This window comes from Schistocerca piceifrons, chromosome 8 (assembly GCF_021461385.2).
Source record: "Schistocerca piceifrons isolate TAMUIC-IGC-003096 chromosome 8, iqSchPice1.1, whole genome shotgun sequence".
Lineage (NCBI taxonomy): Eukaryota > Metazoa > Arthropoda > Insecta > Orthoptera > Acrididae > Schistocerca > Schistocerca piceifrons.
Window position 1 is genome coordinate 319,841,413 of NC_060145.1, and position 17,234 is coordinate 319,858,646.

Here is a 17,234-nt window from a genome sequence, read left to right on the forward strand (position 1 = left end):
GCCGAATTCACGGAGGGTATCATCATCCCAATACCCAAACCACGTGGTGGCAGAAATCCAGGAGATTATAGACCACTCACTCTCTTGAACTGCGACTATAAGATTTTCGCGCGCATCCTTGGGGCTCGCCTGCGGTCTTCACTTTCTGATAGACTCCTCATAGATCAAACTTGCCTCGGCGGCAAGAGTAACGTACATACGGCGCTCGGTGACTACCGAGATATCATCGCATTAGCAGCGGCATGCCGAGTGCGTGGGGCACTCGTCGCTATTGACTTCGATCATGCGTTCGACAGAGTGGATCATACCTTTTTGCATACGGTGATGGGCAGATTGGGAATCCCACAGGCCTTCATCCTAGTGATCATGCGACTGTTACACGGCGTACGATCAAAGGTCTCGGTGAATGGGTGGGGCACTGACTACATTGTTAATTCAAGGTCAGTTCGTCAAGGTTGCCCCCTTTCGATATTTTTGTATGCAATGGCTTTGGAACCCTGTCTATATGGTCTCCGAAGACGGTTTGAGGGAGTGCTGTTGCCACAACTGACCTTTCATTGCCGCGCTTATGGTGACGATGTGATGCTGGCGGCACGGACAGGCGAAGAAGTACGTACGGCGTTGGCATAGATACAGCGATACGGGATGGCGGCAGGAAGCGTGCTTAATCTACAAAAATCACGCTGCATGAATGTCGGTCGAGGATTACAACCGGGGGAGGAAGGCCCGCTCATCTTAGTTAAGACCATAAAATGCCTAGGTATTACGTTCCACACGGATGTGCAGCAGACAGCAGCTGATAACTACCGACGCATATTGAAGCTGAATCGGACAATGGTGCTGTTACAGAAATTAAGAGCGTTGGATATGATTCAGAGGGTGACCTATGTTAACGTATACCTAGCACCGAGGCTCACTCACGTAGCGCATGTCCTGCCTTTAACGCGCACAATGGCATCACGGATACAAGCAACTTTCGGAACCTACGTGAGTGTGGGACACCTGTTTAAGATCCGATACACAACGCTTACGCTACCACCTGGAGAGGGTGGACTTGGTCTAGTGAACGTATATGAAAAGGCACGGGCGTTATTCGTCAGTACGATTTTCCGACAGTGGCGCGGTCAATTTCGCAATATCTCGGGTGCGTTGGCCGATGTATTAGCGCCCACTTCAATGCTGCCCCCAGTCAATGTGGGCCATATTTCACCGAAGCTGTCACATTTCAAGTCTTTTTTTTTTTTTGAGCTTAGCTATGTCAGAGATTCCTTCCCAACAACACGACTACCGACAACGCGAGACGTTTACCAACTCTTACTGCGCCGGTGCCCCAGGAATACCCTGGAAAAGAAGTACCCAGACAAGAACTGGCGACAGATATGGCGCGTTATACCGAACGTTTACCTCCCAACGTCGGTACGCTCAACATGGTATGTGGTGATAAATAGGAAGTTCGCAACGAATCAACGGCGGCACGCGATTCATTTGGCAGACACTCCACCATGTTTAGGCTGCGCAACAGTGGACATGATGAACATCGTTTAGCATGTAGTGGGACGGCTCCAGTGTGGCACTTGGCACAACAGATATTGGCGTTCCTGTTACGCTCCGCCCCTCACACAATTTCATCAGACACACTTTTTTTCCCCCAAGAATCTTATTTCCCGGTTCAAAAAACCAATGCAGTGACATGGGTGCGGGGAATGGTGGTGGGCTACGTGTATAACGAATCGGAAAAGGACAAAATTGATTTTTGGCATTTTCTCCTGGATGGACACACGAAGCTGCAACAGCATAAGAAATATAGGCAAGACTTCGCTAATTACTTGCGACTTACATTTACCGACCCGCCGGCCAGATGGGATGTGACGGGTGAGAGATGAGATAGACGAAGAAGCCGAGATAGACATCGATCACACTTCCGGACCCTTAGTTAATTTCGAGAAGACGACCCAGTCTTACACCAACGTCTGGAGAACGAGTCTATAGATGGCTCTCTTGCTCTATCGAACGTCGGGTCGTGAGCAGGTGTCGCCCCCGACACGAATTTCATTTCATTGCTACAGGAGCATGTTTCTTTTGGATTTGTACTATCCGCAATGTCTTCATGTCTTTCATTCGGGCATTTCCAGTTTTATTCATTTACTTAATTAATTAATTTTCTAATTAGCCACTATTTGTCAACATATGGACTTTGTAGACACTATTTATGCGATAGTACAACAAAATGTATGTCAGCAAAGGTGGTAAGCCTGACATTGGATACAAAAAAATAAAAGAAAAACAAAGAAAACAAAGAAAATAAAGAAAAATAAAAAAAAATAAAAACAAAATAAAAACAAAATAAAAAATAAAATAAAATAAAAAGTGGTCAGCGCGACAGACTGTCAATCCTAAGGGCCCGGGTTCGATTCCCGGCAGGATCGGAGATTTTCTCCGCCCAGGGACTGGGTGTTGTGTTGTCCTAATCATCATCATTTCATCCCCATCGATGCGCAAGTCGCCGTAGTGGCGTCAACTCGAAAGACTTGCGCCAGGCGAGCGGTCTACCCGATGGGAGGCCCTCGTCGCACGCCATTTCATTTTCATTCCTAATATCCATCGTATATCCCTTCAAAGACAACACTAACATAGGGATGTGCGAGAATGTCAAATCATACTGGTTCAGCATAAAGGTTTAAGGAACGATGGCCGATAATAATCGACTCCCAATCATGGATGTTAAAGCATGAGTTTATAGACTTGCGTGAGAAGCAATATATAAATACATAAGATATATTTATTAATACAGCAGTAATTAAAAATCCTGTTCTTGAAAGAAGTTTCACCTTCAGTCTATCATATTGTTGATAAAGGGCATGCCCTGATTTTGAGAACAGTCTTTCAGAAGCTTACCATGCGGCTATACAGCTCAAATATACAAGTGCAACTTTTCTATGTCTTGAGAAACATAGAGCAGATTTTGATTCCTTACTTCTTATGGGTGTTATTTGTGACTTAGAAGGTGACCTTCTAGGTAATAATCAAACTGTGTTTAGAACTTCTAGCATGCTGGAGTAATTGCAAGACGGAAACTTCTGTTAATCAGTGCAACAAAAAAGTAACCAAAGCTGCAAATTGCACTTTTTTTACGTACTCAATGGCTAGTTTCTAGCCGAGACCCATTTTCAAATCATCGTGACAAATAGTCAAAATGGTATTTCGAAAAATACAAAAACATGTCAATATATTATGAAGTGCAAATGAGCAGTTGCAGCACAAACAGATTAGTCTCTTGTGGGAGTATTTGCCTGACGTGTTGCCTTACACGGCAGTAAACGTGGACAATAATCAATACACACAAAGGAGAAAGCTATAGAAACTCTCAAACGTGGTGCTACTGAAAATGTTGAAGATTGGCTTTGTAGATCGAATAACTAATGAAGACGTCCTTTGCAGTTTGGTCCCATAAGACCTTACCACTAATGAACACGTGCTGATTGTATACACTCCGTAAATGTTCATTTGTACATCGTAATAAGTATACAGGGTGGTCCATTGATCGTGACCAGGCCAAATATCTCACGAAATAAGCATCAAACGAAAAAACTACAAAGAACGAAACTTGTCTAGCTTGAAGGGGGAAACCAGATGGCGCTATGGTTGGTCCGCTACATGGCGCTGCCATAGGTCAAATGGATATCAACTGCGTTTTTTAAAAATAGGAACCCTCATTTTTATTACTAATTCGTGTAGTATGTAAAGATATATGAATGTTTTAGTTGGGCCACTTTTATCGCTTTGTGATAGATGGTGCTGTAATAGTCACAAACATATGGCTCACAATTTTAGACGAACTGTTGGTAACAGGTAGGTTTTTTACGTTAAAATACAGAACGTAGGTACGTTTGAACATTTTATTTCCGTTGTTCTAATGTGATACATGTACCTTTGTGAACTTATCATTTCTGAGAACGCATGCTGTTACAGCGTAGCAAAGCACTCCGTCTTCAGCCCACAAGTGGCCCATCGGGACCATCCGACTGCCGTGTCATCCTCCGTTGAGGATGCAGATAGGAGGGGCGTGTGGTCAGCACACCGCTCTCCCAGTCGTTATGATGGTTTTCTTTGACCGGAGCCGCTACTATTCGGTGGAGTAGCTCCTCAATTGGCATCACGAGGCTGAGTGCACCCCGAAAAATGGCAACAGCGCATGGTGGCTGGATGGTCACCCATCCAAGTGCCGGCCACGCCCCACAGCGCTTAACTTCGGTGATCTCACGGGACCGGTGTTACAGCGTGGTTAATATTAAATACCACATTAATGCAATAGATGCTCAAAATGATGACCGTCAACCTCAATGCATTTGGCCTTGCTCTCAACAGCGAGTAGTTCGCCTTCCGTAATGTTCGTACATGCACGGACAATGCGCTGACACATGTCGTCAGGCGTTGTCGGTGGATCACGATGGCAAATATCCTTCAACTTTCCCCACAGAAAGAAATCCGGGGACGTCAGATCCAGTGAACGTGCGGGCCGTGGTATTGTGCTTCGACGACCAATCCACCTGTCATGAAATATGCTATTCAGTACCGCTTCAACCGCACGCGAGCTATGTGCCGGACATCCATCATGTTGGAAGTACATCGCCATTCTGTCATGCAGTGAAACATCTTGTAGTAACATCGGTAGAACATTACGTAGGAAATCAGCATACATTGCACCATTTAGATTGCCATCAATAAAACGGGGGCCAATTATCCTTCCTCCCATAATGCCGCACCATACATTAACCCGCCAAGGTCGCTGATGTTCCACTTGTTCAGATGGTTCAAATGGCTCTGAGCGTTATGGGACTTAACATCTGAGGTCATCAGTCCCCTAGAACTTAGGACTACTTAAACCTAACCAACCTAAAGACATCACACACATCCATGCCCGAGGCAGGATTCGAACCTGCGACCGTAGCGGCCGCGCTGTTCCAGACTGAAGCGCCTAGAACCGCTCGGCCACAACGGCCGGCGTTCCACTTGTCGCAGCCATCGTGGATTGTCCGTTGCCCAATAGTGCATATAATGCCAGTTTACGTTACCGCTGTTGGTGAATGATGCTTCGTCGCTAAATAGAACGCGTGCAAGTAATCTGTCATTGTCCCGTAATTTCTATTGTGCCCAGTGGCAGAGCTGTACACGACCTTCAAAGTCGACGCCATGCAATTCCTGGTGCATAGAAATATGGTGAAATCGATTTTGATGTAGCATTCTCAACACCGACGTTTCTTGAGATTTCCGATTCTCGCGCAATTTGTCTGCTACTGATGTGCGGATTAGCCGCGACAGCAGCTAAAATACCTACTTGGGCATCATCATCTGTTGCAGGTCGTGGTTGACGTTTCACATGTGGCTGAACACTTCCTGTTTCCTTAAATAACGTAACTATCCAGCGAACGGTCCGGACCCATGGATGATGTTATCCAGGATACCGAGCAGCATACGTAGCACACGCCCGTGGGGCACTTTGTTCACAATAGCCATACATCAACACGATATCGACCTTTGCCGTAATTGGTAAACGGTCCATTTTAATACGGATAATGTATCACGAAGCAAATACCGTCCGCACTGACGGAATGTTACGAAATACCACGTACTTATACGTTTGTGACTATTACAGCGCCATCTATCACAAAGCGAAAAATGTGGCCCAACTAAAACATTGATATTTCTTTACGTACTACACGAATTAGTAACAAAAATGGGGGTTCAAATTAAAAAAAAAACCGTAGTTGATATCCGTTTAACCTATGGCAGCGCCATCTAGCGGGCCAACCATAGTGCCATCTGGTTTCCCCCTTCAAACTAGACAAGTTTCGTTCTTTGTAGTTTTTTCGTTTGATTCTTATTTCGTGAGATATTTGGCCCGGTCACTATCAATGGACCACCGTGTATACTTCGACATTGTTTTGTATATTTGGAAATGCGGCTATGAATATCTGGCACGATGATCTGAAAATTGGTCCCGGTCCGAAATATGTCCTCGAATAAATGAAAAAAGGGAAATTTGCAACTTTGGCTGGTTTTTCGTTGATCTAAACTGTGTAATTTGGTACGTTTCTATTCCAATGTACCAACTGTTCTTTTATTGGGCTGTTTTATAGTGATCATTCCTTGAAAGAAATTTTGGTTTCTGTATTTTCCTGTAACGTACCAACGTGTGCCAGTGTCCACGATCGGTCGTTTCAACAGCTGCTAGTAAATACTTGACTTTTTTTATTGCCTTCAAAGATACTAAAACAACTTGAAATTGTTTGGTCCTGGATCGCGTATCATGCAACGTTGGTATGGAAAATATTTTAACATGTTCAGTTGCCGTCGGCATGCAAAATATACAATTTTTTTTTTTTCAAGAAATCGATATTTTGCTGAATTGACGGCAAAGTTTATGTTTGAATCTGAGTCGATTAACGCGCGGCATACGAACAATACACAAAGAGAATACAGTTTGTGTCCAAAATGGTTCAAATGGCTCTGAGCACTATGCGACTTATCTTCTGAGGTTATCACTCGCCTAGAACTTAGAACTAATTAAACCCAACTAACCTAAGGACATCACACACATCGATGCGCGAGGCAAGATTCGAACCTGCGACTGTAGCGGTCGCTCAGTTCCAGACTGCAGCGCCTAGAACCGCACGGCCACCACGGCCGGCTTGTGTCCAAACTCTAGCGACATACTACCATATATTCAAGAAGATTCTTTGCTGAGTGTTTTGATATTAGAATCTGTAGGTTTACAGTGCCTGGTTTCGGAATAATTCGTTCAGTTTGTTACCCTAAGTACAGGTACCTATGCGCCTGAACTACAACGTTAATGAAAATACCTGCACACCAATGCAACGCCTGTATGGATTTCCGAGATAGAACCCCGTTAGATTCCCTTGACAGGTAAATACTCTCCCCCTGAACCTCCACCCCCCTCCACCCCCTTTACACGACCGAATATGTAAAGTTGCAAATATGTTGGAGTCGTTATTCGACGTGTTCACAAAAAAATTCCGTTAAAAGACGAAAAAAGGAAAATAGTTGTTCAGAAGGAAGTAAAATAGGGTTGTAGTCTGTTCCTGATATTTTTCAATTCGTACACTGACCTAGCATAACGGAAACCAAGGAGAAATTTTCCGATGACATTTCCATTCTGCCACAGACGGTGAAAGACTTGGAAGGCCACTTGAACTGTATGGATTGTTTTATAAGATGAATAACAACTGCAAAAAAAAGGGTAATGGTTTGTGATAAAACAAAGTCACTGATCCTACGCCAACTGGATATAGAAATGAGGAACTAAAAGTAGTAAATATGTTTTGCTATTTGGACAGCAAGTTGACTGGTTAACTACCAACGCCAAGGAAATCGTCACCGAGAATAAAGAAAAAGAATTAAATCTGCGTGTTAGGAAGTCTCTTGTGAAAATATTTTTCTGATTTGTTGCCTTATATGGAAGTAAAAGTTGTACAATGATCAGCAAAGATCAGTGAAGACAAGACAAGGGATTAAAGCCTTTTGAAGACTGGATTGGTGGATCGAATAACTAATGAAGAGGTGCTGAATGAATCTGGGGAGAAAAGTACCTTATCGCACAATTTGACTAAGAGAAGTGTTCGAGTGCCAGGACACGTCCTGAGGAATCGAGAAATAATGAATGGAGGGTAGTGTGGGGTTAAAAATTGCAGAGCTACACCAAGACTGGACTACATTGATCAGTTTCAAATCGGAGTAGGTAACAGCAGTTATGAAGAGACTTCACAGGATGGGCTAGCGTGGAGAATTGTGTGAAACCAGCCATCGGACTGAAGACCATCGCAACAGCAGCAGCAACATCAACACCAACAAGAGCAAGAAATTTAAATGAAGACATATTTCCGCTGAGGCTCTGCTGTAACTTAATATAATACTGTAATTTTCTGTTGGCCATTCAGCCTCATAATCATGATCAAACATTTGCCTATTAAAGCAAAATGGAAAGAGATGGACGAAAAACCTGTCTGTGTGTTTGTTCGTTTACTGTGAATAGGGCTGGGGTGAAAGTTACAACCTCAGCGGAAATCATTTAATCAATAGCTGATAACAGTGGACTTGGTCATAAAGAAAAAAAATTAGAAAAGGAAGTATTTTATGTTGCAAGACACTGACGAAATTTTTTGCGAGCGTTGTAATTACGTTAAGGACATTGAAGAGCCATCACCTTCTGCGGAAATGCCCCTACCGGCTGAGCTAGCCAGCCCTCGACGTACACCCACATCTTCCATTCACTGATTTGGCCGCAGAAGGCAACGTATAGGGTTTGAGTCCCTGTGATATTTTCACAAAAACGTAGGCCGTGTCGTTCTTGTGACTAGTGGCTCGTTCTCACAGCGGGGCCACGTAAGCGAAGTCCCGCAGTGCTGTAACGTATCCCACTTTAGATTCCATCAGTTTGTCGCCAGTTTATTGCACCTGAAAGGATCAGAAACATGACATCGTCTCGGAATCAAGCCGAATCCATCTTCGAACGTTGTACGACTTAACGTAGTAAGTAATAATGAATTATGCAGTATATTCTAAAGTCAAAATTGTAATTAAATAATAATCAGTGTTAGTTGCGCAGATCACGACAGGAACTGACTTTGTTTCTGAAAAAAATCTGTACTCGCATAACCGCCGTTTATTAATGAACATGAAAAATGTCACCAGTATTGCATGAAGTGTCAATACATATAAAAACTTCTAGTTAGATGATGCACTGCATAAAACAAAGCAAAATTATTTCCAGTCACCCACTGAATTATTTTAGTTACACTGTAAGATAGCTATTTCTTGATGATGTTATTGGATGTGTTAATACAGCTGTTAGGCAACATTATTTGTGTCTGCGGTGGCAGCGACGTGGAGCCGTAGAATCGTTGACAATCAGTAGTGGAAAGCTGCGGTGTGGGCAAGCGGGATTTCGGTGAATGTACAGTGCAATGCATGGACGCACTTTTGGAATTATGTGAGGAGCAGATTTATTACGAGTAGGATTGATCACTCAGATCAATGGGTGGACAGCATACGGACATTAAAAAAAGTTTCGAAATGAAGAACAGAAACTATGTGATGAGGTAAAAAGTTTATTTATATTTTTGTAGACTTGTATTGTTGGTCCACTTCATCCTCGTCACAGTCAAGTTTTTGAAAATTATTCTATTGATTGATCTTCTGAGTTAATTTACTGTACCACTGAAGTTATTAGATTAAATGAATTTTCATATTAGAGTCTTTGATAAGTTCCTTCCTAACTGAAATTTCAGAACTTAAAGGTTCATTCATGTGTTCCATTGGCATTCTTTATCAAGATTATGATCGCAGTTTCCCTGGACCAATTTTAGCAGTATTTTTTTAGCTGTTGCGGAATCTTGCTGTGATGCTGTTCCTGCCAGTACTTCATTTTGCAGGCGAGATTCATAATACGAAACAGTTAATGGATTCACGAGAAAGTACAACTATACGTACTATAAATCAGTTTTCTGACGTGAAAAACTGTGATCGAATCGGTCAAGAATTAACTAATATCCAACTGCCGGTATCCAGTGCAAATGCCGTTAGCAACATAGATTATGGATGTATATTGGAAACCATTACGGGTACAAATCCTGACACAAATTTTGTAAATGCGGATCGTAGTTCAGATGTGATGTCGATGTTTCAGAGGATGTTCTCACAGTTCGACCGAAAATTTGACAAATTAGACGAAATTAGGGAAGAAACTAACACACGGTTTGACACATTAGATGAACGGTTGAAACAGTTTCAAGAGATTAAAACTGTGTGCCCAACCGAGACTCGTTCGCAGGAGAACTTCCTGTAAAGTTTGGAAGGTAGGAGACGAGATACTGGCAGAAGTAAAGCTGTGGGTACCGGGCGTGAGTCGTGCTTCGGTAGCTCAGTTGGTAGAGCACTTGCCCGCGAAAGGCAAAGGTCCCGAGTTCGAGTCTCGGTCGAGCGCACAGTTTTAATCTGCCAGGATGTTTCATATCAGCGCACACTCCGCTGCAGAGTGAAAATCTCATTCTAGTTTCAAGAGAAAATAGGAACACTGTAGAAAGAAATGAAAAATGAGCTGAAAACCGAATTACAACCTGTAATCGATCGTGTGTAAATATTAGAGACGGAAGTCGAGCAAACTAAAAACTTTCATCAGAGCGGATGCGATGAGATTCTTGGAAAAATTACAAGCATTGTATCTAATTAAATGTTCATGTTCCATAAACAGTGTACTTTGGAAATGACTATGATCAAGGATACTGTGCTATTCTGAGCATTTAGTTGTGAGTGCCTAGTTATCTCTTCGGTCAGTGCGGAGACTTATCCTGCCACATCATGCAGTACTCGCTCTTCTGCACATGTGGTATGCCTGCAGCTGCTTTGCCTATCAATGGATGTACAATAACTGATATATCTTTTGTACAAGTACAGTGGAAAATCTACCTGTACGTATGGGTCTACAAGATGCAAATGCTGGCACTACATACTACTTTATTGCCAGTACGCAAGATTATTCTACAGCTGGCATACTTCTGCTTCAACTATGTTCCTGTACCATGGATTGGAGTACTGTCTGCAGCGAAAGTTTCTACAGTGAGTTATTTTTTGCATTATAGATGCTACGTGTGGGCTTTTTGTTGAAGGCACCTGCAATAGACAATTGTTCTTCAGACGATTTACTGCGTTTAGATGATGTATTAGTTAATGGACATGTTACGTTGTGAACATTCAACAAGTAGAACATAAGTCAAGTTTGGCCCTGTGGTAATGGAAGGAGTGAGACAAACTTAAAAGGGATCTGTGTTGAGAACTGATTTGTCACTTTCTGGAGTGCTTAATAATTAAGGTGCGAATTTTCAAATATTTTTCACTACATGGTTGTACATCAATACATAGAAATGTAGCATCCTGAGAACATGGTTTTAGCAAATTTGATTTTTAGTCATTTAAGTATTGCTTTTAAAAAATTGTATTTTTCTGCTTCCATGGCTACGTGTAAAATTTAATTTTGTTTACAAGACGAGGATTTATGTAAGATAACTGTATTTTGATGGTGCTATTTGATTTGTTAATATTTGTAAAAGAAAATGATTTATTTGAGAAATTGTGGGCAGAGAAGCAGTTGTTGGGCAACAGTATCTGTGTCTATGACGGCAGCAATGTGGAGTCGTAGTATCTTAGACAGTCAGTAGTGGAAAGCTGCGGTGTGGGGAGGAGGGGTTTCGTTGATGATACAGTGTAATGTATGGGCGCACGTTTGGAACGATATGAGTTGCAGATTTATTACGAGGAGGAATAATGACTTGGGACAGTGGTTGGATAGCATATGGACATAAAAAAGTTTTAGACTTGTATTGTTGGTCCACATCATCCTCGACACAGTCAAGTTTTTGATAATTATTCTATTGATCGATCTTCTGAGTCAATTTACTGTACCACAGAAGTTATTAGATTAAATGAAGTTTCATATTAGAGTCTTTAACTGTTTTCTTTGATAAGTTTATTCGTAACTGGAATTTCAGTACCTAAAGGCTGAGTCATGTGTTTCATTGGCATTCTCTATCAAGATTATGATTGTAATTTCCATGGACCAATTGTAGTTAGTTTTTAGCAGTATTTTTTTTTCTTTTTTAGCTGTTGAGGAATCTTGCTGTGTTGCTGTTTCTGCCATACTTCATATTGCAGGTGCGATGCGTGCCTGTGATTATTTCTTTTCCTTTGTGCAATGCATGCCGTGTCAGTGTCTTTATTTTATCAGGGCCATATGTCAGTGCAGACATTTTCGTTTGTTTCAGGTAACATTCTTGTACAGGTCGACGTTACAGTTTCTTAGTTAGTTTTTTTTTTCAAATAGTTCGCATTGACCAAGTCTACTGAGCGTGATACACTCCTGGAAATGGAAAAAAGAACACATTGACACCGGTGTGTCAGACCCACCATACTTGCTCCGGACACTGCGAGAGGGCTGTACAAGCAATGATCACACGCACGGCACAGCGGACACACCAGGAACCGCGGTGTTGGCCGTCGAATGGCGCTAGCTGCGCAGCATTTGTGCACCGCCGCCGTCAGTGTCAGCCAGTTTGCCGTGGCATACGGAGCTCCATCGCAGTCTTTAACACTGGTAGCATGCCGCGACAGCGTGGACGTGAACCGTATGTGCAGTTGACGGACTTTGAGCGAGGGCGTATAGTGGGCATGCGGCAGGCCGGGTGGACGTACCGCCGACTTGCTCAACACGTGGGGCGTGAGGTCTCCACAGTACATCGATGTTGTCGCCAGTGGTCGGCGGAAGGTGCACGTGCCCGTCGACCTGGGACCGGACCGCAGCGACGCACGGATGCACGCCAAGACCGTAGGATCCTACGCAGTGCCGTAGGGGACCGCACCGCCACTTCCCAGCAAATTAGGGACACTGTTGCTCCTGGGGTATCGGCGAGGACCATTCGCAACCGTCTCCATGAAGCTGGGCTACGGTCCCGCACACCGTTAGGCCGTCTTCCGCTAACGCCCCAACATCGTGCAGCCCGCCTCCAGTGGTGTCGCGACAGGCGTGAATGGAGGGACGAATGGAGACGTGCCGTCTTCAGCGATGAGAGTCGCTTCTGCCTTGGTGCCAATGATGGTCGTATGCGTGTTTGGCGCCGTGCAGGTGAGCGCCACAATCAGGACTGCATACGACCGAGGCACACAGGGCCAACACCCGGCATCATGGTGTGGGGAGCGATCTCCTACACTGGCCGTACACCACTGGTAATCGTCGAGGGGACACTGAATAGTGCACGGTACATCCAAACCGTCATCGAACCCATCGTTCTACCATTCCTAGACCGGCAAGGGAACTTGCTGTTCCAACAGGACAATGCACGTCCGCATGTATCCCGTGCCACCCAACGTGCTCTAGAAGGTGTAAGTCAACTACCCTGGCCAGCAAGATCTCCGGATCTGTCCCCCATTGAGCATGTTTGGGACTGGATGAAGCGTCGTCTCACGCGGTCTGCACGTCCAGCACGAACACTGGTCCAACTGAGGCGCCAGGTGGAAATGGCATGGCATGCCGTTCCACAGGACTACATCCAGCATCTCTACGATCGTCTCCATGGGAGAATAGCAGCCTGCATTGCTGCGAAAGGTGGATATACACTGTACTAGTGCCGACATTGTGCATGCTCTGTTGCCTGTGTCTATGTGCCTGTGGTTCTGTCAGTGTGATCATGTGATGTATCTGACCCCAGGAATGTGTCAATAAAGTTTCCCCTTCCTGGGACAATGAATTCACGGTGTTCTTATTTCAATTTCCAGGAGTGTATTATTGGTTTTCTTATTTATTCGCTTATGAATAAGATCGATTTTCACACACTCACAGGATTCTTTTCAATTTCGTGTTCGCGATGTGGCTTTGAGCTCAGTAGCACATTTAGGTTGTCAGTTCACATTCCCAGGATTGTGTTTACGGTAACGCACTCACAAGTAAAGGCAACTCACTAACAGCACTCTCGAGAACAAAAGACAAAACAGCGCTAAAGTACTGAAATTCTTTCTGGACAGAAGGCACATTGTAGTTGATCTTATATCAGTTAGAAATTAAGAAAAATAAGTGTATAATAAATTACTGCGCTACGATCGGTTAGATATACACTGCTCTACAAACCTGAAGGACGAGATATATAAAGTATCATTAATATTGATGGAAATGTCTGAAAGTGAGCGAGGGTGTTTCGAGAGGTCTCCTAGTTGTGCACAGAAAGCTGGACCTCACATGGAGTGAGGTCAGCTAGACTATGGCGCCAAATGGGTCTGGCCTCACAACACGACGCAGTTGAAGGAACAGGAAAAGGCAGAGTATGTCAATCAGCGAGCAGTTATACCTCGCGACTACCTCGCTGTTCTTGATTACAATAGACCCCGGAGATATGATGTGGATGATTTCACAAGGGGAAGAATCAACCGGAAACAGGACGACGGACGAAGTGCAGCCCAGAAGTTTGGTATTGCTCCCAGCATTGTTTCATGAGTATGTGGAGCATTACGAACCACAGACACTGCTACAGGAAGGAGAAGAGGTTGTCTACCACGCCCAACTACAGCAGCAGATGACCGCTACATTGTGCATCAGGCAAGAAGGGATCAACGTTAAAGAGGCGGTGCATCTGCAGTCACATTTAACAAGAATTAAAGGCACCCAATATCATGCTCCACAGAGACATGGCGACTGCATAGCTGAGGTTTGTTTGTCTGAAAACCTATACGTTGTGGTCCTCTGACATCTGGGGCACCGTTTGCGGTTTTTCCAAGAACAAAATGACTAGTGGATTCGCGTGCTTTTCGCGGATAAAAGCAGATTCGGTCTGAGTAATTATTCTAGACGTACCCTCATATGATGAAGTTTGCTAACACGTAATTAATCCAGATGATCAACTTGGTGGTCCAGAGGTTGCGTTGTGGGGATGCACAATGTTGCATACGCGTATTGATCTCCAAATCTTTGACCACGGTACAGTTACTGGTAAGCTTAAATATGACACTGTTCTTCTTCCTCATTTTTCATGGTGATCGTACCGAACAGCGCAGGTGGTAGAGATCTTGGAACCAGAGAATACTCTCCGAAGGGACTGGCTTGCCCATTCTCTCAACTGAAATCCCATCGGGCACTCGTGGTATGCGTCGGAGAGACGTATTGCTGCACATGAATATGCACCAATGACAATTTATCATGTTCAGCGTCATTTGTGGACGAACAGACCGCCCTACCACAGGAACCTTGTGGCCAGCGTTGAAGCGCGTTGAAGAGCATGCATTGATGTTGTAGTGGTCACACACCCTATGAAGAGCCATGTCTCACCTATTGTGAAGTCTGAAGGAACATCATAAATGGCCATGTCATCAGTGTAATTATTGTACTTAAGCAAACGCTAAATAGGAAGGGCAGGAATATATTTTACAGCATTTTGTACTGTGTACAGTAGCGTAATAGTTCGAAAACGTTGATTGTTTGTATCAGTATGACAACGCACCCTGTCAAAAACAAGGGCTGCTAGGCAGTAGGTCGTAGACAGCAAAAATCTTTCAGTGTGCTGACAAGTCCAAAGTCATGAAATGAAGCCAATGCGACGCCTTTGGGATGAGTTAGGACGTTGGCTGGACACCCAAGCTTCTAACATCACTACCTCCTCTGGTGGACACATCTCGTCTTAATGTCCACTAATAGTTGTACAGTTACTTTTGATCAGATACTACATGTTTTGCAAAAGACCCACGAGCAGAAAATTGGAGAACTAAGAGGTCATTAGGAGGTCTATATAGACAGTCGTTCTTCTCACAGACTATTCGCGAATGGAACAATGACAGGAGAAAAAGGCAGTGGTACCACAAGAGCCCTCACCCACACGCGGTAATGCGGCTTAAGGAGTACAGATCAGATGTGGAATAATAAAAGCATCTTCAAATAAAAACTAAAATTTTGCCTGTCGGACAGTTGCTTCTATCCATCTAGGAATTTGTGAACGTATAATACAGAATCTTTATAAATTAGACATTCATAAACAACATTTAATTGTGAAGATGGTAAATAATTTTGAGACATATTTGATGCAGCACTGACTGCAGTAATTCTTCAAGTTTTATTCCTGCCTAACCTTGTTAGTTCACATCGTCCCCACCAGGTGTCATCAGCGAATGAGTTATTCCAACAGCCATCATGGAGTATAATGGTACAGTGCGTGTGCGGTATTGGTTATGGTTTCATGAAAGCAAATCCGCTGCCACATTCCAGATACAATTCGGGACTAAATATCGCAAGTCACCACTTCAAAGACGAACTGTTATTATTTGGTACAACCGTTTCGCCGAAACTGGTTGTATACGAGTATCACACAGGACGCCGGATCAGGTTCAGCCACCAGTCTCTAACGCAGGAATTGTACGAGTTCGATAGTGATACACGTCCTCGTAAAACTACGGACCTGACGGCTTAGAACTGAATGTTCCCAGCGTTACAAGGTATTACACAGACGCCCGTCATTCAAATCATAGAAATTGGAACTGTTGTGAGCTTTAAGAGAAAAGCGGAAAAGAAAAATGAATTGAGTTTTGTGCAGAAATGTTTAACAAAATGTAGAGTGAAGATGATTTTCTCAATAAAACTGTGTTCAGTGACGAAGCCACTTTCCGTATCTGCTGTACAGTGGATCTGCATAATATTTGGACATGGAGTGAGTAGAAACCATTTCATGTAATCAAACACGTACGGGACTCACTAAGGTAAATGTTTCTTGCGCTGAAAACTGTAACGATATTTACAGACCTTTCCTTTTTGCTAAGCCAGCTGTAACTGGCCTATCGTCCTTGCACATGCTTGAACACTATGTAATGCCTTAATTACAACAAGATATGAGCACAGCATTTATTTTCCAGCAAGATGGCGCGCCACCCACATTATCACCGTGAATTTGTCGCGCATCTTCGTAGGAATGGAGCTACTTGGATTGCACGTGACTGAACAGTATCCTGGCTACCAGCATCACCTGATTTCACGACAGTGGACTTCTGTCTATGAGGCTGTACTAAAGGCAGAGTGTTTGCTCCTCCGCTTCTGGGAAACGTCTACGAGCTGCGACAACGGATAACACAAGCAGCTGCCAGCACATTTCAGGACTTGTTTCGTAGGATTTGACAGTACAGATGTGACTTTTGTCAAGTTACAAATGATAGTCACATTGAACATTTATACACTCCTGGAAATTGAAATAAGAACACCGTGAATTCATTGTCCCAGGAAGGGGAAACTTTATTGACACATTCCTGGGGTCAGGTACATCACATGATCACACTGACAGAACCACAGGCACATAGACACAGGCAACAGAGCATGCACAATGTCGGCACTAGTACAGTGTATATCCACCTTTCGCAGCAATGCAGGCTGCTATTCTCCCATGGAGACGATCGTAGAGATGCTGGATGTAGTCCTGTGGAACGGCTTGCCATGCCATTTCCACCTGGCGCCTCAGTTGGACCAGCGTTCGTGCTGGACGTGCAGACCGCGTGAGACGACGCTTCATCCAGTCCCAAACATGCTCAATGGGGGACAGATCCGGAGATCTTGCTGGCCAGGGTAGTTGACTTACACCTTCTAGAGCACGTTGGGTGGCACGGGATACATGCGGACGTGCATTGTCCTGTTGGAACAGCAAGTT

The 17,234-nt window shown here is 43.9% G+C and overlaps 1 non-coding gene across 1 annotated transcript; it reads left to right on the forward strand.

The window, feature by feature from the left end:
* Nucleotides 1-9,926: 9,926 nt before the first annotated feature.
* On the forward strand, nucleotides 9,927-10,001 carry Trnas-cga. The gene has a single exon. It is a non-coding gene; the product is annotated as a tRNA-Ser (tRNA).
* Nucleotides 10,002-17,234: the final 7,233 nt, after the last annotated feature.